The sequence below is a fragment of the Macaca fascicularis genome, chromosome 6, assembly GCF_037993035.2.
Source record: "Macaca fascicularis isolate 582-1 chromosome 6, T2T-MFA8v1.1".
NCBI lineage: Eukaryota > Metazoa > Chordata > Mammalia > Primates > Cercopithecidae > Macaca > Macaca fascicularis.
This window is the reverse complement of record NC_088380.1, coordinates 229492-251419: the sequence shown is the minus strand read 5'-3', so window position 1 is coordinate 251419 and position 21928 is coordinate 229492. Positions and strand designations below refer to the sequence as shown.

At 49.3% G+C, this 21928-nt stretch overlaps 1 long non-coding RNA gene across 1 annotated transcript in view; it reads right to left on the bottom strand.

Annotated features, from left to right (window-relative positions):
- Window positions 1–1601: 1601 nt before the first annotated feature.
- Window positions 1602–21928, bottom strand: part of LOC135971212 (uncharacterized) — a 36815-nt gene continuing 16488 nt past the window's right edge. The window contains exons 3-4 of the long non-coding RNA XR_012413527.1: window positions 13746–13928; window positions 1602–5824 (exon numbers count right to left, since the gene is read on the bottom strand). This is a non-coding gene — a long non-coding RNA (uncharacterized lncRNA). The remainder of the gene's footprint in view (window positions 5825–13745; window positions 13929–21928) is intronic.

Here is a 21928-nt window from a genome sequence, read left to right as displayed (position 1 = left end):
CCTGAGTTTCCTTGGTGCTCCTCCCAGCCCCCACGGACACCAGCCTCTCCAGGCCGAGGCTTGTCCTGTTTAGACCCTCGTTGGTAGGGTCTGTGGTCCTGGATCGAGGGCCCAAGCACTTCTTTCATATTATTATAAATGATTCACCAGAGATGCACGGCTGTGCCCAAACATCTCACGAGCATGAGATACAGCCAGTGTCGCCGCCGCAAGCTCATAATTCTAGTGGAAAGAGGAAATTTTACTTTTAATGTGCTCGTGTGACTCAGATGCAAATATTCAATTCCCATTAAACTTTCAAGACCTTGAGTTCCTCTGAGATTCCTTGGAAAGCCGTTCCTTGGCGCCACGACTAACTCTCCTGTGGAAGGAGGCTGGGGTGGTCCGCGGGGTCTGGGATCCTGCTGCGTTCTCCAGGATTCCTTAGGTTTCATCATTAGTCCCAGCTCTTCAGCAGATGGAGCTGATTGACTCTGACATTTCCATTATATTGTTCTTGTGTTGCCTCAGTTAACTTAGAATAACCAGTATTTACCAGAAATAATTGATGGCGAGATGGGAATTATTGGTGATTCCCTGACATAGGCAGCCTGTATAGATAAGCGTGTTACACGGTGTCTAATTTCTGAGATGTTGGTCCACACCTTCTCAGGAACACACTTTCAGGGGAAGATTCCTGTGCAGGAGAAGCTGCTTTTCCCCGAGACGCGGTGGCGGCTCCTGCACTGGCATGGCAGGGTGGCTGTGTGACTGGGCAGGGCTGGACATGCTCCTGTGCTGGGCGCCCACCTCCGCCCTACATCTGTGTCGAGGGTGCCTGCCTTTGTTCCCCCAGGTCGAACTCATAGAATTGTATACCTTCCTGACACATTCCTGCATAGAGATGATTAGATCTGGGGGCTGAATCTCAATCTGACATGCATGTAGGTAAATTATTGACGTGAATGACTTGGGTCCTCCACCTTCAGGGTCAGGAGGCACGAGGTGGGTTTGGAGACAGCTGCCTGGCCTCAGGAAGTTTCTCTCAGAGCCTGTTTCTTTCTCTAGCAAAGTAAATGATGCCTTCCTCACGGGGCTTAACACACGCTCAGTACTCAGATGCTGTCTGATCTTTGTTATAGTTAGTATTTGGGGAACAGCGTGGCTGGTAAGAAAATGTGTTATCTTTACAATTTATACAATGTCATACAAGGCAAGCGTGAAACCGGGACACTACCTTAATCTGAAGATGCTGGTGCTTAGTCTTCTCCTCAAGCATTTTGTTGTCATTCTGGTGTGTGTCAGCCAAATCATATGACGGTACCGCGTGCGTGATGCCAGCTCAGTTACCTTGGAATGGGGAACCTGAGGCTGCCAGGGAGCATCCCTCCTGCCTCCAGTCCTCCGGGGGTTTCTCTCTCTCTCCCTCCTTTCCTCTGTCCCTCCCTATCCCCCAATCCTCCTCACCACTCCTGTTCCCCTCCCTACCCTCCTCACTTACTCTACAACAGAGGTCCAGACTTTGACAAATCCCAGCTGGGCCTATTTATCGCTTGGCTGGGAAAGCAGAGGGAAAGGGGCCCAGTTACTACAAAAATAGAGAATTGAAATAGAATGTGAGCTACTTTTGCGTGTTGTTTTTTACTTTAATCTGAATATAAAAGGCAAGTGTCAAACAAAATCGGTGCTAACTGCGCCACTCAGCTCCGAGTCTGCTTTGTCGGGGCTCCGTGGGTTCCCACTCCCTGGCCTTCTCCATGAGCGTCTGGACACGCCGTGGCTGTGAAAGGAGCATTCAGTTATGGTCCTTTGAATGTTCCAGAGTCATGTTTAATAAAAATCTTCACGTTTACCCACAGCCAAGTCTTGATTTAATAACAGGTACTGCAGGTCTCTGGGTGGGGCTGAGCCTCTGTTTTAGAAGCAGCAGCACCATCTGAGGGGCAGGTCCGTATGGGCTGGCAGGCGGCCTGGTCCTTGGAGCACAGGGTGGACCTGACTCAGTCCTGGCAGTGGGGGGCCTTGCAGTTCTAGGATGTAGTGATGCAACCTGTGGCATAAATAAAAAGCCTCATGTGCCCCCATGAGAAGCTGGGGCTTCCCCCTCAGTACTGTGGTGTGCTGTGTTTGTGATCGTGCAGATGTAAAAGGGTGAGGGAGATGTCTAAAAACTAGGCTCCCAAAGACAGCCCTTCATGTCTGGTGCTTTCATGTGTATATGCACACGTGTTTGACGCGTGTACACCTTCACACGTTCACCTCTTTCATGCGTGTACACCTGTTCCTGTGTTCATACACCTGTTTCGCGCATGCGCCTGTTTCGCCTGTGTATGTGCCTGCGCGTTCACCCTGTATTGCGTCATACGTTGTATTTTACATATTGGGTATTTTCAGTTTGTATCGTGAGCTTGTAACGACGTCGTGAAGAAAAGAGGGGGCCCTGGCAGCCTTTGGCTCTGAGAAACGTGATGTCACGGGAACAGATGAGACAGCCCGGGTGAGGCCGGCAGAGGCCATCGTGGCCTTGGGAGTCCGTGCACATCCACTGTCTGTTGCTGTGTGACAAGTGACCCCAAAACCTAGGGGCTTAAGGCAACATACACGTACGACTGTACAGCTTTTTCAGGTTGGAAATTCAGGGCAGCCCTGCTGAGCGGCTCTGGCCCAGTCCCCCGGGTCACTGTGAAGATGCTGTCCAGGGCTGCAGCCATCTGTAGGCTCAGCTGGGCTGGAAGTTCTGCTCCAGGATGCTGTGCTGACGTGTCTGCGGGCAGAGGCCTGGTTGTCCACACCTGGCCACTCCCCGGGGCTGCCAAGTGCATTCCTGCCCAGGGCCGCTCCTTTCCCCAGAGACGTAGCAGTGCTGGTCTTTATGCCCAGCATCAAGGTGGCCGGGTCAGGAGCAAAGACTTGTTTCCCCTACTCGGCGGCTACTCCTGCAGGGCTGGGAGACAGTGGAGCTCGCGCAGGAAGGTGTTCGCTGAAGACCGTGCTCTGTGACTTGACGGGTGTTCCTCCCAGGAGAGTGAAATGGAGACTGGACGCCGGAAGCAGCATCCTGCGTGACCCCATGTGTAGTAGGGTCACAGCAGAGCTAAGTCCTTCCTTTACAGATACTTTTCAGAGTCTACCCGCCTTGAGATTCTCCGATTAACGTGTCTGAGGAGGGTCCCAGGAGTCTGCCACCTGCCAGGCCAAGGAGGTTCCCTGCATGTGGCTGTCCCCTGACACCTTGAGAAACGTGACTCGAGAGAATCACCGAAGTTTCCTAAATGAGTCACCTGCTTTCTCTTCTCTTTGCTTTCATGCCCCCCCAGGGTAGGTCAGTCCTGTCAGCCGCAGCGATACCTGCATGCTGGGGTTCCAAGGAGATTGGGGGTGTGTCGGGTCCCCCAGGGAGATTCGGTGACTGAGGATGCTGTCATAGCAGCCAACACGTCCTTATTGTTTTCACTTTTAATGAAGTTCAGTTACTAGGTTTTCTGAGGCACAATGATGTCCTTGTGAAAAATTGGTGATCAGGGAAGCAAGCAAGTGTGGGAAAATGATCCTGCCCTTAAATCTAAAAAACGATGAAACAGCAAAGAGCCCTGAAGAGCCCATGAACCTCCTCATGGGGCGGTGAGGAGACACCTCAGTAATGGCTTAAAAAAAAAGTGATAATACTGAAGAAAAGGTAAACAAAATTTTGGGTCTCCTATGGGTAAAGAGATTGTGGTTTACATTTTGGAGGTATGCGTTTATATACTTATTTATTTTTCTTTGTTGGATTTAGAATTAGTTGAAATAATTGTGTTTTTTAAATTAAAAAAATTGGGGTATACGAAGTCTAATCCCTTTGTGACATTTCTGTACTGTGAGACTCCACATACAAAAGTGAAGCCCAGACTGTCTGTCTCTAATGAACCAGAGAGAGGTGGTCATCTCCTGCAGGCCGGTCTGGTCTCCAGGCATCTGGCCATCCTCCCAGTCTTGGGCACACCTGCATCACTGGTGCTTCCTGCCAGACTGTGACTCTGCCCAGGTTTCAGGAGCACCCGGAACTGTTTTCCTAGGGGCTCCTGCTTTGTCCTGGCTCCTGGAAGCACAGGCTTTTGACGAAGGACTCTCCCCACTGCCAGGTAAATTGGTGATTGCCCCATAGTCTGTATTTATCACATGGGGCACAGAGAGTCTGGGCGTGCTGTCCTGGCCCTGGAGCCAGCTCTAGGACTGCCCGGCGGCATTGCCTCCACCCCTCATCTGGGAACAGGGCGGTGGGGAGGAGAAGGGAAGCAGGGTCTTGACCCTTCTGCGTCTCGAGAACACGGGGAACACATCGTCTCATTGCCTCACACCATTCACAGCCCAAGCTTGTGTGAAGTATTATTTTATAACCTCCCCTGACAATGATGTATTTTATATAAGCAGCACATAAAGTGGTAATTTAATACCCTATCGAGCAGGATTAAACAATAAGGAGCAGATATCACTGTAGAAAAGTTACTTTATCCGGGAAACATTTATCTACTGCAGGTGGATGTGAATCATGGCTTCCTCCTCGGTGGCTCCTGATGAGCCTGTGAAATTCTGTCCTGTTCACCACTGTTAGTTATAAGCTACACCTTTCCTTCTATGACGTTAGTTACAAGCTCTACCTTTCCTTCTATGATGTTTATTTCTTGCCTGTTCAGCACTGTTAGTTACAAGCTATACCTTTTCTTCTGTGATGTATATTTCTTGAAGGCATGGACTAAATCCTAATTCCACAGTATTCGATGCACATACTCAAGAGATACTTGTTTGAATGAATGGATTAATAGAAAATAGAAGTGGTGACTTCACTTTATTTCATTATGTCAAACTTTGTCTACACGGAAAATTATATGGTCCTTTGGAAAAACAGGGCCTCTGTGCAGGGTTGTTAGAGATTGTGAGAATGCCGCAAATGGCTCTGTGGCTCTAGGCTCACAAAGGGCTTGAGGGACTTGGTGGCGCACCTGTGTTGAAAACTGAGTTCTGCAAATCCATTCGAGTGACCTGCCAGCACACACAATCCTACTTCCCAGTTGATTTCTGCACAGAGGCTTCTCCTGAATGCCCCAGGTGAACGTGGGTTCAGCCAGCACTGCTGGGCTTCCACAGCAAGCCAGGGTGCTGCAGGGACGAGAGAGAAGAGGGGCAGGACCAGGATCTTCCTGGGCCCCAGTGCCCGTGTGGGGACGCTGCCTGGCCTGGCTTTTCTGGGGGAGGTCAGGGAAATGATGGCATGGAGGGACTGTTGGTATGAGTCGCTTGCTCAAACATAGATCCCAGGTCTGTGTGGGAGGCAAATAGAAATTTATGTGGGTATCATCAGTAACATAGCAAACATGGGCTTCTTCACTAGGGTGGCTGACCCTCTTGCTCATCTGCTGAGCAAAGGCCCGGCCCGGCCCGGCCTGGCCTGGCCTTCTACGCCTCCACAGTGAGCTTTTCTCAAGCTCTGTCCACTCCATGGAGATAGCCGGAGCCAGGGCAGATATGGGGTGTTTTCCACTTTTTATTTATTTTTTCTTTTTTGAGATGGAGTCTTGCTCTGTCGCCCAGGCTGGAGTGCAGTGGTGTGATCTCGGCTCAGTGCAAGCTCCACCTCCCAGGTTCACGCCATTCTCCTGCCTCAGTCTCTCGAGTAGCTGGGGCCACAGGTGTCCGCCAACACACCAGGCTAATTTTTTGCGTTTTTAGTAGAGTCAGGGCTTCACCGTGTTAGCCAGGATGGTCTCAATCTCCTGACCTCGTGATCCACCAGCCTCGGCCTCCCAAAGTGCTGGGATTACAGGCGTGAGCCACTGCACCCGGCCAGGTATTTGTCAGTTTTTGAAAGCTACATTTAAAGAATGAAATAGACCGAACAGAATTACTTCCTTTTGAATATTTAATACTCAGTCTACCAGAACACTTAAATATAGCTAATGTATTCAAATAATAAGAAAGAACTTTCCCTCTGTTCCAAAGAAAAAGTATAAACAACCTTTTACTTGTCAGGGATTTCACTATGTTTCTAAAAAGCCAGCAAGCACTTTTCCTGAAATAGACCCATCTCTTCCTCTGCATAGACCCTATGAACATTTTAGCTACATTTCTGCTGTATCTTAATGTGATAGATTGTAGAAAATTCCTTGCTACTGGAACTTCACGATGCTTTCCTTTGAAACATCAAATAGAAAGTATGGATAGTAAATCTCAGACTAGTTGCAATTATCAGTCTTGGTAGAGCTGCCACCCACAGCCTCTGTCAATTACAACAGAGTGTGTCTCCCCAGCAACCCGGATTAGATTGCGGACCAAGCCAGGCTCACCCAGGATTCAGTGCAACGTCTTTCAAAGCGGTAGTCACTGCCCCTGGAGGAGACTTGAGAAGTCCTCCCTTTGATGCCTGTGCAGGGCTGTTCTCAGATCACAGCAGCTGCAGCTGCAGCTGCAGCTGCAGCAGCATCTCAGAGGATGCCAGCAGGGGTGTCCTGGGTATTGACATCACAGTAGGGGCCTGCAGTGTCTGAATGAAATGGGCCGTGAAAGTGAGCACCCTAGAGGAGTCCACAGCCACGTTTCAAAGGTGCAGTGGCCCGAGGTGAACCCCAGAGCACTGAGGAGCCTGGAGTTGACCTGTCACGACTTCATTGAGAGAGCTGACGGAATTCCGTACCTGTGCGGGCAAAATATGGCTGTTTGCGCTTGGCCCCTTCTCAGTCCAGGGCCAGGGAGGTTGTCTGCACAGCTAGTGGGAGCTTAACTTTGTGCACACTCGGGGTTGGGTCCCACTCCTTTCTGTGATCCCAGGGAAGATAGACATGCCGAGCTCTCCTGGAAGAGGGCCCTGACGAGTGGAAGCTGAGCTTCAAGATGGTCGGCCTTGTGGTGTGCGTGGCGGGTTCGGAGTCGGTGTGTGCTGAGTGGGGGCCCGGCTGCTGCTGTCGCTATTGGGCTCAGCAGACGCTGCGGGGGACGTGGCTCCTGTTGTACTTGGTGGTTTTCTCCTCACAGGAGTGGGTTTCCCTGCTGTGAAGGTGTCGGGGCTGTGACAGGCAGCCTGGCAGGAGGAAGACGCTCGTGGGGTTGTGCCCCGAAGCCCCCTTCCTCTTGAGGAGCATGAAGGGGGTTTGGGACCCTGCTTCCGGCTGTGCTCCCTTGCTAGGTTCTTGGCCTCGGGGGCCAGGAGAAGCTGAGTACAGGCCTGAAACCTGGACCCCTTCCACAGCCTCCGTGGCGTTTGTGGTGGTATGCGGGACGAGGCCCTTGGAACTCCAAGCCCTACGCTGGCATGCCCGCCCACTGGGGCATCTTGGGCACCTGCTGTGTGCTTGGCTCCGTGGTGGGGTGGACGGTAGCAAGGGCTGTGGGGTAGAGTGGACACGGTACGCGGATGATGAGAAGCGTCAGGGAGGCAGTGAGAGCACAGCTGAGACCTGCAAGGAGGGGACTGGCTGTGGGTGTTGGGGCTCAGGGAGCTGCCTCTACCCAGAGCCACAGTGGCCAGTGAGGGCAGAGCAGGGGACCGAGGCCCAGGGAAGCCGTGTGTATGGTTCGCATCAGGTGTGCGGGTCTGCCGGGCTGTGCGGCCCTTCTCAGTCCTGGCTGGGCCTGGGGTCCCAGAGGGAACGGAGGGTCTTTGCATCTCCCTCCTCTTGCTTCCCTGCTGCTTCCTGGTCAAGGGATGCTTCTTTATTGCAACTCTGGCAGTTATTCTGCATATTAAGAGGAGTTTCACAAAATTGTAGGGGGGGAGGCGGACTAGGGATTCATTTTTTTTTTCTCCCCCTGATTTTACACGGAGCCTTCTACTACCCCTTAGTGTGGAGGCAGAGTGCAGATGCTCTACAGTTACCTATCCAGGAAGAGAAGAGCTGATGGGAAGTCACAGATCTGATCATTGCAATAGCACTGACATTTTTAAGTGGGAGAATGCTGATGTCTATAATAATCAGAGTAAAACTTCAGTAGCTTCAGCATAAAGATTCTGAGATGATCTTAGAGCCATTTCGTCCCTAGATCCTTCTGCAGTGTGGAGTGTGACATCTCTACCAGCCTCTGGTCAGTGGCCGCCTGTGGGTAACTGAATGCTTGAAGTGTAAATGAGAACTTCTAATTTTATTTAATTTTAGTCAAATTTAAATAGCTATATGGCCCGGGCACCGTGGCTCATTCGTGTATTCCCAGCAGTTTGGGAGGTCGAGGCGGGTGGATCATGTGAGGTCAGGTGTTCAAGACCAGCCTGGCCAACAAGGTGAAATCCCATCTGTACTTAAAAATACAAATAAAATAGTCTGGCGCGGTGACAGGCGCCTGTAATTCCAGCTACTCGGGAGGCCGAGGCAGAAGAATCACTTGAACTCGAGAGGCAGAGGTTGCAGCAAGCCGAGATCGAGCCACTGCACTCCAGCCTGGGTGACAGAGGGAGACTCTGTCTTAAGAAAAAAAAAGATTTTAAAAAACCCTACATGCCCCTAGTTGCCTCTGTAGGAGACGGCATGGTTCCAGAAGGTAGACTTTGTGTTGAGGACTCTGCAGCGTCAGGCTGGAGACAGTCTCCCTTCCTAGCAGCGTGGGCCCCTGGGCTGTTCTTCTACCAGAAGGGATGGTGGCGTCTCTGGGAGGTATCTGTAGACTCAGATCTGTGTGGATTAGTGGCTTGTGTTACTCACAGATACTTAATTTTATGGGTAAATGAATATCTGGACTGGCTGCAACTTCAGGGCGAGATTCGGGAGTAGGGAGTGAAAAGTGACGACGGAACCCTGGGCTTGTCCTGCTGCCCCCAGGACCCGGTCGGGGTGCCTTCTCGTCTGAAGTCCCAGCACGTGGTCAGGGTACCCCTTGCCTCTGAAGCCCCCAGGAAGTGATCGGGGCACCAATCCCCTCTGAAGCCCCAGCACCTGGTCGGGGCACCCCTCCCTTCTGAATCCCCCAGTACCTGGTCGGGGCGCCCCTCCCTTCTTAAGCCCCCAGACCCTCCTGGCCTGCGGTGCTGCTTCTCCAAATGCTGTCCTTGGCTGTTTTCCAGGAGTCACCTGCACCAGAGCAGGCTGCGTGTGTCATTTCTTGTCGGATCTGGGGTGTCAGTGAAGCTCATTTATCTTGTCTTCCTCCTCATGTGCCGTATCTCACCTGTTGTCTGTCTGAGTTTGTGTGAGTGCGTGTTGTGCGTTCTCAGGCTGTACTCGGTGCTTAGGTGACAAGAACGTCTTAGAGCAACGGACTGTCTGCTCCAAAGGACGCTGGGCATGAATCGAGACACAGTTTACTTGTGGGGTTTAAATTTCCTGGGTGTTGGAGGCAATTAAGGGGAAACAAGGTCTAAAAAAGCCCCTGCAGATGAGGAAGGCAATAATGAAAAAAATTACTCTATACACACTTAGCAGTTGATTTAATTTGTAGGTGAATTTTGCATTTCGGGAACTACTAAAGGTACTGTTTGTAGGGATTCCTTGATGAGCTTCTTGTTTTCTGTCTAGAAAGTAAAGTGGATCGGTTTTGCCTTTAATGCTGACTGACTAGAATCTACTTCCTTTTCCCCCCATTCACGTTAGGGTGGGGATTGGACTGGAAGAGCTGTAGGATCTCTTTATTTCTGATCTTAAATGAATTTTTTCTTCAATGCCCTGTTCTTTGGTTTGGGAAATGTGCTCAATTTGTACCGTGCTTTAAATGTACAGAAGGGTCGAAATTGCTACTTTTCTTTAAAGTTAGATATAACATCTTAAGTAAAATGTCATCTATAAATCAGGCACAGTCTGGGGCCTGGAGACCCCTCTTGTCGCTTCCTTCCAGCTGTGTCTTCTTCCCTGGCCACATTGCCCTGGCCACATCTCCTCCCCACACCACGCCGTGTCATCCGCCCACCACCTCACCTCTGGTCACAACACCTCCCTCCCGGCCACATCACCTGTGGCCTCACTGCCTGCCTCCCTCCTTCCTGGTGGCCTCCGTGGCTCCCACTGTCTGCCCTCCCGAGGGTCTGTTCAAGGCTCCTTCCCCGTTTTCCACTCCTGAGTGGGTCTCGGGGCCTAGATGTTTCACAGGATGCAAGTTTCTTCCCTTCCAGCCGTGGGTCTCTGAGCGACAACTCCAGAGAGGGCACTAAGCTCTCCTTACCTACCTGGGGGGCCCTGAGCCCTGACCACCGACCACCAGGGCTTTTCTGCAGTGTGTGGGGCAGACTCATGCATGAATTGGACTAAAAAGATGCTTCCAGGAATCCTTGTTTTAAGTGCACTGGAGCAGAGATGGGGAGAGGGGACCACCTGGTTTGCTCAGAATTTGGTCCTGATCACAGCCAATGAGGCAACATAAGCACCTCCTAAATGAAGCGTTCCACAGACTGATTTTACACATGACAGAAAGGCTTCACACAATGAGTGAGTTTGAGCTGCATTTGAAGGAAGAACAGGTCCCTGTAGGTGGAAATGAAAGGTAAGCGTGACCCAAGCCATCAGCAGCAGCGGGGGTGGGGTGGTGCAGACTCCCCATGGATGGTGGGCATGGCTGAAATGCAGGAGAGGGCAGGGGTGCGAAGGAACAGCAGGGCGGCAGTAAAATTCCCCTGCAGAGAGGGGACGTGACTGAGATATTATCACATGTATACAACTGAGAGATGATTTGAGGAGGATTTCTGGGAGCCTGTGGGAAGAGCACGTGGTCATCATCAGTTCTCGGGATCTCTTTTTATGAAGTGAAAATAGTCTTGCCTCTGCCTATCTTGTGAGCTGTTGTGACGATCAAATCGGATAATCTTCAGCGAGCCTTGTAAATGCTAAAGGTTATGACAGACTGTTCCAGCCCCCTTGTCTCTACCCTCCTTTCCTCCTGGGTAACGTGAACCCTGCTGGGTACCTCACTATCTGCCTGGTTTCCTCCTCCATAACGTGAGCCTTGAGTACTTGCTGGGTACCTCGCTGTGCACCTTCCTTAGTAACGTGAGCCCTGAGTATTTGCTGGGTACCTCGCTACCTGCCGTACAGCTGGCTGTAGAATTGTCAAACGCACTTGGCTGGCACATAAGCAGAAGTGCTCGCTGGGCCTTGGGAGGGCTTTGTGACATGTGGGTGCCTTCTGTTCCCTGTTAGGCTGGAGCTGCAGGAGCCCCCCTAGACCAGATAGAGGACCAAGGCTGTGGCCTCGGGGTGGGGGCTGGGGGAGCTCCCTGGGTTTATTGTGTGGGTGAGAGCAAACTTCAGTCCCGCTGTGGCATTGGGATTCAGGGTTCCTTCTGGAATGTTCTGAGTGAGAAACAGGAAGTGCGCACAGGTGCGTCTTCTGCGGATTTTATGGTTATCTCTTGGGAGAGCACTGGTGCCTCTGAACTATGAACCTGCAGAACCACTTGTTCCACTAACGGCCGCCTTTATATAAAGAATGACTTACAAAAGATGCCACTTCAGATGGAGGTATTTGCAGGTGTGGCCTGAAAAATGAACAAAATGACTTTCATCTCAAGGAAAGTACCTTACATTTTTCCCAATGATAGACATTTGAGCTTTCCAGCGAATATTAAAACATAAAAATCTTGTGTCCACCACTTTCTCATGTGATCAATGGTGATACTGATGTGGGTTTTTTTTTTTTTTTTTTTTTTTTTGGACATATAATGAAATGTGGAAGCCGCTCATAACTCTGAACCAGTATTTTCTAACCAATGTGTGATTACAAAATCGTGTGCTGGTAAAAGCCATTCAAGTGCAAGACGGACCAGTCGACTTAAAAGGAATTGGGGCAGAAAGGCCCGTCGACCAGAGCACAGACTCTGTGTTGCAGACAGCCTGTACGGAAGTGCCACTTGTTACATTTGGCAGCAGAGAATACCTAAAATGATCTGAAAACACAATGAAAATACTGCTTCCTAATTGTATATCAGTATGGGGTCGGACTTTCTTCATAAACTTCAGCCATGGCTCTGCAGCCCACTGAACGCAGATGCAGGCATGAGAATCCTGCTGTCTGAGGTGCAGAGATGTTAGGTGTTTTCACAGTAGCACAAACTGTTGCCACGCTGCTGCTTATTTTGGAAAATGGTTTCTTCTTTAAGACTGTGTTAAGATGTAATGACTTTATCCTTGTAAAAGAAACTAAATTATGTTCTTTTTTTTTTTTTTTTTTTTTGAGACGGAGTCTTGCTCTGCCACGCAGGCCGGAGTGCGGTGGTGTGACCTCAGCTCACTTCAACCTCTGCCTCCTGAGTTCAAGCGATTCTCCTGCCTCAGCCTCCCTAGTAGCTGGTACTACAGGTGTTCAGCACCATGCCAGGCTAATTTTTGTATTTTAGTAGAGACGGTGTTTCACCATGTTGGCCAGGCTGGTCTCGAACTCCTGACCTCAAGTGATCCACCTGTCTCTGCCTCCCAAAGTGCTGGGATTACAGGCATGAGCAGCCACCACTCCCGGCCTGATGAGAAAACTTTTTTGTGCTCTTTAATAAAGTGCAAAGGGTTCCTGAGACCAAAAAGTTTGAAAACCACTGGCTTAAACCGACAAAATTGTCCATGATTCTTCAGTGTATCTTCTAATCTGTTGATGGAGAGAGGACAGCAAGGGTTGCTTTACTTTTTTCCTTTCACAACTCAATGGTGCTGGGACAACTGGGGTATCCACATAGAAAAAGATGGACTGGACCCTTCCTCACCCTACATGCAAAGCTCAACATGGTTCCAATGTAAGGAGCTGACTGAGACCCATTCTGTCAGTCTGCTGGGTACCATAACGGACACCACAGACCGTGCGACTTAGACAATAGCATCTTATTTCCTTTTTTCTGGAGACTGGAAGCCTGGGATCAAGGTGAGGGCAGGGTTGGATTCTCTGGGGCCTCACCCCATGCTGTGTAGACAGCTTCTTCTCTGTGTCCTCACAGGTTTCTCTTACGTGTATGCAGCACTGAGGACTGTGTCTAAATTCTCTTAAAAGAACACCAGTCATACTGGATCAGGGCCTACTTTTAAGATCTTAGGGGACCTAAATTGCCAAGTTAAAGGCCCTGTATGTAAATACAGTGACATTTTGGGTTTCTGGGGTTGTGACTTTAACATGGAATCTTGGGGGAGGGGGACAGTTCAGCTCATAACACCTTTAGGGGAGAATCCTGGAGAAACTGTTAGGTTGGATTAGGCAATGTTTCCTTGGCTGAGACGTCTAGAGCTATAACAAGCAACTGAAGGGAAAAAGACGGTATCAAAATTAAAAATGTTCAATTCAGAGGATACTATTAAAGTAAAAAGACAACCCACAGAACAGGATACATTATCACGATAAGGACCTGATATCAAGAATATATTCAAAAACTCTTAATAAAAATCCAATTTAAAAATGGACAAAGGATTTGAATAGACATTCTCCAAAGAAAGACATACAAATGCCTTAAAAAGCACATGAGATGTTTAGCAGAATTCGTCATCTTAGATATGGAAATCAAAACCACCGTGAAATAACACTTCACAACCACCGTGATGGGTGGGTAAAACCCCAGTATTGGACAGTGACATGTTGGTGAATTGGGGAAAACTGAAATCTTGATATATTGCTAGTGGGAGGGGAAGTAAAATGGTGCAGTTGATTTGGAAAAGTCTGACAGTTCCTCAGAAAAGCATGAAATCACCGTACGACCCAGCAATTTCACTCCTAGCCATATGCTCAAGAAAACTGAAAACATTTTTCCAAAAAGTATGTCATGCCTGAATCTTCACAGCAGCATTATTCATAGTAGTAGAAACAGTCCAGGTGTCTGTCAACCGGTCACTCACTGAGATTCCACTCACCTTAGACGTGAAAGATGTCAGCACCGAAGGTCACACCAAAGGTCATGCACTGTACGATTCTCCTCACAACAGGTGTCCAGAATGGGCAAATCCAGAGAAAAGGAAGTTGGCTGGTGATTGCCAGGGGCTGGTAGAAGGAAGGAGCCAGGTGCTGACTCTTAATGGGTTCAAGGTTTCTTTGGCCTGTGGTGAAAAAGTCCCGGAATTACATACTAGTGGTTGATGTGCAGCTTTTAGAATATGCTAAAAAGACTGAATTGTATTCTTTAATATTGGGGCTTTTGTGCTTTGTAAATTGCTTTTCAATTTAAAAAGGAATTCAAGAAGTTATTTGGTGTTGATATGATAGTATCCAAAACAAGTTACTATGTAACTCACGTCCCCAGAGTTAAACTTCATTTTCTGAGGATCTTGAAGTGTTTGAGGCTAGGAGACACAACGATCCTATACTGTATGTTACACCCCATCTTACTGATTTCTATCTCACATAACCATATTCAGGAAAAACCGACATGTAAATGTGAGCTGAATGCTATGCAGAGGCACATTCCTCTTACCCAGATGATCTTTAGTGGTACAGTAAGAGATGAGATCATAGCAACGTTAGTTTAGTTAGTTTTAATTTCCATGGCAACAGGAATTTGGCACATGGGATGAGTTAGATCTCCCTGCACAGCTCCTAACGGGGTTGCCCATTTCTGTGTGGTGTCTGTGTATATTCTCGCTGTGGAAATAAGTGATAGCACCTGCACAAACACTTGTCCGGAAGCGCACACGAAGCTGGTGAAGGCAGAGGACAGGCGAGAGGGAAGCATGGCTCAGCCCTGGCAAAGAAGACCGTTATTCCAAACGCAAAATATTCAGGAACACAATCCTTGGGAAGACTGGTGATGTCTTTAGACCTCACCACTATCGGGTTGTATCTGTGCAGCCAGTTACCAGAGCCGCAGAACGGCGTGTGTTGGTATTGGTGTCATCACTCAACGATTCTGACTTTTCCTGGTGCTGAGGATGACTGCATATGGCAGAAGCAAAGTGCTAATCTAGCACAGGTCATCATATCCAAGTTCTTTTCTATGAAGGCGGGCAGGGTTAGGAACCACCCCACCCCACCCCACCCCACTCCCCAATCCTATAAGAACTGGGATCTGATGATCTGTGCTGTCGAGAGAGGCAGGGTTAGAACACCTCATTCCTCAATCCCATTGTTGAAAATAATAGTTGGATTGGGAGGGTTTTTACTCCTAAGGTTGAAGCCGTGCATTTCTGGAGCCTGGGCTGTCAGTCATGGTGGCTGGGGAATGCTGGGGCTGCGGTTGTCTGGCTGCCGGTAGCCCTGCTGGTGGGTCCTCCCTCTTTGACACCGTTCATTTCTGAAGCTTGCTTTCCCCGGTGTTGGAAGTAGCAGCACTGGAGGAATGGCCGCCTTCCTACAGTGAAGCTCTGGCAGGAGAGGAGAAGATACGGAGCGTCTGTTCAAGGACGTGACGTTCTGGGCACTGCACCATGCGTTCTGCTTCTCAGCTGTGCCTCCTGGTTGATGTTACCATCACCTGGCATTTCCCAGGAGGTAACTCGCGAATGCCACACTGATGGAACAGTGCGGCTCGAGTCCAGGGCCGCTAGAGCACATCAACAAGGTCAGGCTGGACGCATGTGCTTGCTGACAGGAAAATGACAGGAAATGACATGTCAGTTCAGGAAAATGACAGGAAATGTCATGTCAGTTCAGGAAAATGACAGGAAATGTCATGTCAGTTCAGGAAAATGACAGGAAATGTGTTTGCTGACAGAAAAATGACAGGAAGACGACAGGAAAGAGGCCCATGAGGAGAGGAACCAGTAGATTCAAGGCAGTTAACCGAAGGAGCGAGCCATCACAGGCTGGGAGGACACCCCAGCCACAGTGGATGTCAGCGGTGGTGGCTGGACTCGGGGTCCGTGAATGTTGCATGATCGAACGTGTTTGGTACATTCTCAGCTCCTGCCCAGGTGCCTCCCAAGCATCAGGTGTTGTGGCTCCCCACACCCTTCCCATCTGTGTGTAGCATGACCACCACCTTCCTACCGTGTGTTTGTCCTATCACGGCTGCTGTGCCTAACGGACGCTTTGCTTTCCAGCTACTTTCCTATAACCAAAGCCCTTGAACGACTTTGCGTTTCAGAGACGACAGGGTATTAGTTTTTCATGATTGCTCTGAGGATTGCCGAAAGCAAATGTAACTTACAGGATGGAAGATATTGGAGACAGTAATTATAGATGACTTTTCTCAGTTTTTTGATTGTGGTAAAGTTACACAGCACTCTATTTTTAAGTGTATGGTTTTGTGGCATTAAGTGTGTTCACACTGTCGTGCTGCGATCACCGCCATCCATCTCCAGAACTTTCTGGTCTCCCCACGCTTGAAACTCGGTCTACCAAACACTAGCTCTCCTCCCGCCCCAGCTCTGGTAAGCACTACAGGTTGCTTACAAAATAAGCTTTTTCAGTAAGAGAAGGGGCAAGGAAAAGAGCTCTAAAGACTGTCTTGAGATTTGAGGAAGTGTTTTAGGTTTTGTTGTGTGGTTCCCGGTGTAAAGGAACTATTGAAGACGTGGGAAGGCGAAGGTCTGTGATCTCAGGAAGTGCTGGGCTGGGCAGCTTTCCCACTGTGACGGGGGCACTTGCCCTCAAACCTGCCTGAGATAATCGCGTGAGGATGGTGCTGCATTGTGACAGCTCTGAACTTGGTCTCCTTGAACGTTGCCAGGTACATAAGCTTTGGCGGTTACCGTCTAGTGTCTGTGGGAGACCTAGAATTTGAACATTGTTGACTTTAGGACACACTCATTTTATAACACTCTACCTGTTCTCATCAATAGGAAATATGCTGTGTCCTTTTTTTTTTTTTTTTTGAGAGGGAGTCTCGCTCTGTCGCCCAGGCTGGGGTGCAGTGGCCGGATCTCAGCTCACTGCAAGCTCCGCCTCCTGGGTTTACGCCATTCTCCTGCCTCAGCCTCCCGAGTAGCTGGGACTACAGGCGCCCGCCACCTCGCCCGGTTAGGTTTTTTTGGTTTTTTTTTTTGTATTTTTTAGTAGAGATGGGGTTTCACCGTGTTAGCCAGGATGGTCTCGATCTCCTGACCTCGTGATCCGCCCGTCTTGGCCTCCCAAAGTGCTGGGATTACAGGCTTGAGCCACCGCGCCCGGCCTTTTTTTTTTTTTTTTTTTCCCCCTTAATATTCTGTGTTGCCGTAACAGTAGTTGCAGCGGACGCTACTTCTGGTTCATGGTCATCACCAAACACAAGCTTCAGGAAACCGTGTGAAAAATGAAGGGGAAAGTGCTGTTCTGCAAAGGGCTTTTTTGAACATCTTGTTTTTTTCTGGAATATCTGTTTTGGTGTAAAACGTTTTCATATTTAGGGGTTTGTAACGTGTTTTATACTGGTTAGCTTTGAAACCCCATGTTTTTGCATGCCATGGGGCTGCTTTATCCTGTTATTCTATGATATAGCAGGTTGGCAAAACTATTGGTTATTTCACTTTAAAAACCAAAGCAGCTTACAGATTGAGTGTGATTCTTGTAAGAATTTAATTGTAAAATTGATTTGTGTTCAACAAGCTTACTGGAATGGCTAGATCCGTGGACAAAAAGATAAGAACATGTCAAGTCTCTGGGCCAGGAAGGACTTCCAAATAATACAAGTGATACACATTAATTTCTTAACAAAAGATTAGATTTAGTACATAACTGTTTAAAACCTCCATATTTTCTATTATAGCCATTCCACAGTGCCCATGGGGGTGGGCTGCAGGACTGCCTATGGAATCCAAGGTCTTTGGGCGTTGAGGTCCCTGCAATAAAATGGCATCGTGTTTGCATATGACATATGCACATCCTCCTGCAGATAGTCATGTCAGGGTTGCTCGTAACAGCTATACCATGGACATTCCATGCGAGTAGTTGTTTAATGAATAATAAAGTCTGAATGCTTAGTACAAACACATTAAAAAATATGTTGATCTATGGTTGGTTGAATCCACAGGCCTGGTACCCCGGGAGAGAATACAAACTCTAGAAGCAAAACGAACAAAGCACTTGAGGTCAGCAGTGACGGGTGTGGGATCACACTGAATCTCATGTGCTTTGCTGTCTGTGTCACTGTGTCCCGTGTAAACGGGAATCATTTGTAGCTTAAGGTAAAATAGGTAACAGGAAACACTACAGAGTGGGCACGAAGGCGCGCCCCTCATTACCCCGTGTTACAGCCAAGCGTCTGCCTCCTAGGGAAGGATTTGTTCTGTGGGGAGACTAGATGTTGATGATTTCCGGATGTGTGAAGGGAAACTCCCTCCGAGAAGCGTGGCTTTGGCCGGAGCACATCAGACGAGAGTTACCGTGGCATGGAGTTTCCACAGTGGCCCTCAGGCCTGCTGCTTCTCTCCTCTCCCCACCCCTGGCCCTGACTCTTACCAAGGGAGGCAAGTTCAGCTCCAGCTGAGCCCCGCACAGGGCTGTGGGTCTCTAGGGCAGGTGCCCACCTTCGCCTGAACAGGCTGTGTCAGAGGAGGGTCTGGCTGTACTTGAGCTGTGAGAGATGCTCTCAGAGATCCAGCATCCTGAAAACCCAGGTGCTGAAGGTTCCTTCTCTTCCACCATCCTGCGGGGAAGGGGGTCTTATCCTGCTTCCCCTCAACCCAAGCTGACTTCTTGTCTGTTCTGTACACCTAGGTTTTCAGAACAGTTTTGTTAATCATCTAGCAGACAAACAACCATAAGGTGACAGCCTGGGAGGGTAGACGGCGCTGGAAGGTAGTTTCCTGAATAACAGCGTTCAGTTTCCTGTTTTGCCATCATTTGACCCAAGGCCCCAAGATAATTGAAATATTGTCAGCCAAACACCGATTTTTTAATCTGAGTTTTTTTTTTCTTTTTAAGTTATGGGTGCAAACTTATAACCAGGGACCTGACAAAAGAGAAGGATTTATTTGCAAAGTGAATGTCGGGGATGGTTGGCATTTGCCAACTCTGACTAGCAGGGACCCAGGCTGCTTCCGTTCTGCCGCCCGACTCCTGATCCTCCAGCTCCTGCCCCTGTTCCCACCAGCAGGAAGAGGAGCGGGAAGGTGCCTTTTCCCCTTTAAGGGGGTGAGGTGAGAGTTGCACCTGCCACTTAGCTAGTCCCTGGGGTGATTCTCCAGCATGGGTGGGAGTTGGGTTTGGAGGCCTGAGCCCCGTGAAGCTGGGGTTGCTGTTCCCTGAGCAGCAGGAAACTGGACTCTGGGAAGTGGGGTCAGAGGGTAGCATCCTCAGGAGGGGCCTCTCATCCCATTTGACATCTTCACTGCAAAAGGGGGTGTGGGCTTCATGGTCCATTGACAAATAGAACGTTACTTTTTTTTTTTTTTGAAGCACATAGAACCCTAATTCCTTTGGCTTTTACTAAAGTGGCATTTTGTAATTCCACATGATTTCATTGATATACTCGCAGGAGAGAATGCTTCCTGTAAACCAGAAGGATCTCTGCGACAGTCCTCGATCCATAGAGAGTTCATTTTCCCAAGGTTATAGACACAGCCTTAGGAGGGGTTGAGGACACACTGCGGCAGCCTCAGGAGGTCCTGGACATGTGTCCAAGGTGTTTGGGGCACAACTTGGTCTTACACATTTTAGGGAGACGTGAGACATCAATACATGTGAGACGTACGTTGGTTCAGTCTAGGAAGGATGGACGGCTCGAAGCGGGGAGGGATTTCCAGGTCACAGGTAGATCAGACAAATGCATTTCTGGTGCATCTTTCCAGAGGAAGCAGTCAGATCCGCATTTATCTCCGTGTGCAGATGGTGACTTTGAGTTCTGTCCTCTGTCCATGAGGAATTTCCTTGTGGATCGGTTGTGAGGGAGGTACGTGGCTTTTCCCCCCACCCCCAGTAGCTGTCTCTGTTAGGAAGAGCATGGGAGGCAGGTTTGGTCTAAGCTCTTCCTCACCTTGACGTCCCTTTACCTTAGTGATTTTGGGGTCCTGAGATGTATTTTCAACTTCATGTTTCTGAATACACTGGCACTCTAAACAGTGTTGTAGGAGGCATCTAACTTACTTAGAAGAAGAAGAATATCTGGAAACACTTGAGCACCTTCGTCCTTGAGAGAACCAAGCCTTTGTTTAGTTTGCTTTGCCCTGAGGCTGTTACGCTGTCCCGGGCTGTGCGGCCTTAGAAAGCTGTGCCCCTGTGAGCTACTGCCTGTGGAATCTGGTGACTTTGAAGTTAATCCAGCAGCTACATATTTTGGAAAGCAGATTCCCTCTTAAAGTGTTGGTGATTATGATTCTAGCACTAGAATTTCAGTGTGTATTTTCCACCCTTCTTACTTTGTCTCCTCATACACTGAGATGCTGCTGCATTTGCTCTTAGGCTTCACGGAGGGAGGGTCAGTTCTGACTCTTTCTTAGATATTGACCTTGAACGGACAGAATCGAGATTCAGGAAAACTCTCGAGCTGTGAGAGTGTGCTGATATCTATGTAAGTGGGGTTCATGTGTCAAACTCAGGTTTAAGAAAAACCAATTCTAGGCTGGGCATAGTGGCTCACACCTGTCATCCCAGCACCTTGGGAGGCTGAGTTGGGCAGTTCACTTTTGAGCCCAGGAATTCCAGACCAGCCTGGGCAACATAGCAAGACCCTGACTCTACAAAAAATTAAATAGGACAGGTGATGTACACCTGTGGTCCCAGCTACTCGGGAAGCTAAGGCTGGAGGATGACCCAAGCCTGGCAGGTTGAGGCTGCAGTGAACCATGATAGCACCACTGTACTTATGGTGCACTGTGCCTGAGTGGCAGAAGAACAACCACCCCCCCACACACAAAATATCAATTAATGCAGTGGCCAGTTCTGCTGGGACCACCTGTTAAGACTACTCTGGGTCTCATGGTTTGAGAAGCGTCTGTCTGGGGTCGAGAGGGAGTAGCTTGAGGGCTTAGAAGCCAGTTCTTGTGGTTGAGCGTGATTGCGGGTGTGGAGTTGGGGGCAGGGCTCTCCACGGCATGAGTGGGTAAATGGATAGGCTTCCAGGACGAGCCCCTGTGACTTTGCCTGGTTTACATCCGTCCAATACAAATCCACAGGCTCTTACTCTAGAAGCTTCTGCAGGGCCTGATGGACTGGCCTGGGGACAGAGGGTGCCCTCAGAGCCTCATGGTGCCGTCTGGTTTAGGAAGAGCACTTAGTCACCTAGATCTAGGATTTATGGCACTACAAGGGGACTCCTCACACTCGGAGCAGCATCCATCTGCATTCTAGACTTGGTTCTAGGCAAAGTATTTTGGAGCCTGTTGGTACCCTGTGTTCTGTTTATGTGTAAAACAAGTTAGAGTTATAACTAGTTAAAACCTATTTTTAACATTTTGTCACAGAATATGGCAGTTGTGGTGGAGCCTGGCCAGAGACCCCCACACTCAGACGCTGTTGCTTGCTGGAGTTGCAGGCGTTGCCTGCATCGGCTGCCCCTCCCGGCGTGTCTGTGTTCTTGACACGGGCGCCCATCGAGGCTCGGCCTGTGAGAATCGTGCCACCGTTTGTCTCCGTGTTCCTCTGAGGTTCCGCAGACTTCACGGTCCCGTGGCAGAGCGTACGGTATCTGCTTGCATCCTGATTTCCCCAAACCCCAGGACAGACCAAGAGTTCCTTACACACAACTGCAGAGGGCCCCGTGGCGTGGATTTGCAGAGACACAGCCTTTCCCCAGCTTGGCCTTCGTCTCCAGAGTTGGCTTTAGGGTGATAGAAGCTTCCTTCAGACTGGGGGGCCTTGAAGCTTTGGTGCTAGGAATTCGGTGACCAGCACGGATGATACCCCGTTTCTCTGCATTTGTAGCAATAGTTGTTAACACGACCACGAGATGTACAGAGGAAGGAAAAAGGAGGTTTTATTTTCAGAGTAACACTCTGTGCTTTGGGAAATGTGGTCTTGGGGGAGCTGTAAGCACACGCCCCTCAGGAGGGGAGGAGGCCGCGGCATTACACGTTCCGGGGTTTGTTGGCTGTGTGTGTTCATCGGGCTCAAGGAATGTCTGAACGTTTACAGGGAAAGTGGGGTTTGTTCATCCGGTTCGTACAATGTCTGAACACTTACAGGGAAAGTCTAGCACACATGCAGTGAGTTAACCTGTAACATCCATGTTCGCCTTGGGGCAAGTGTA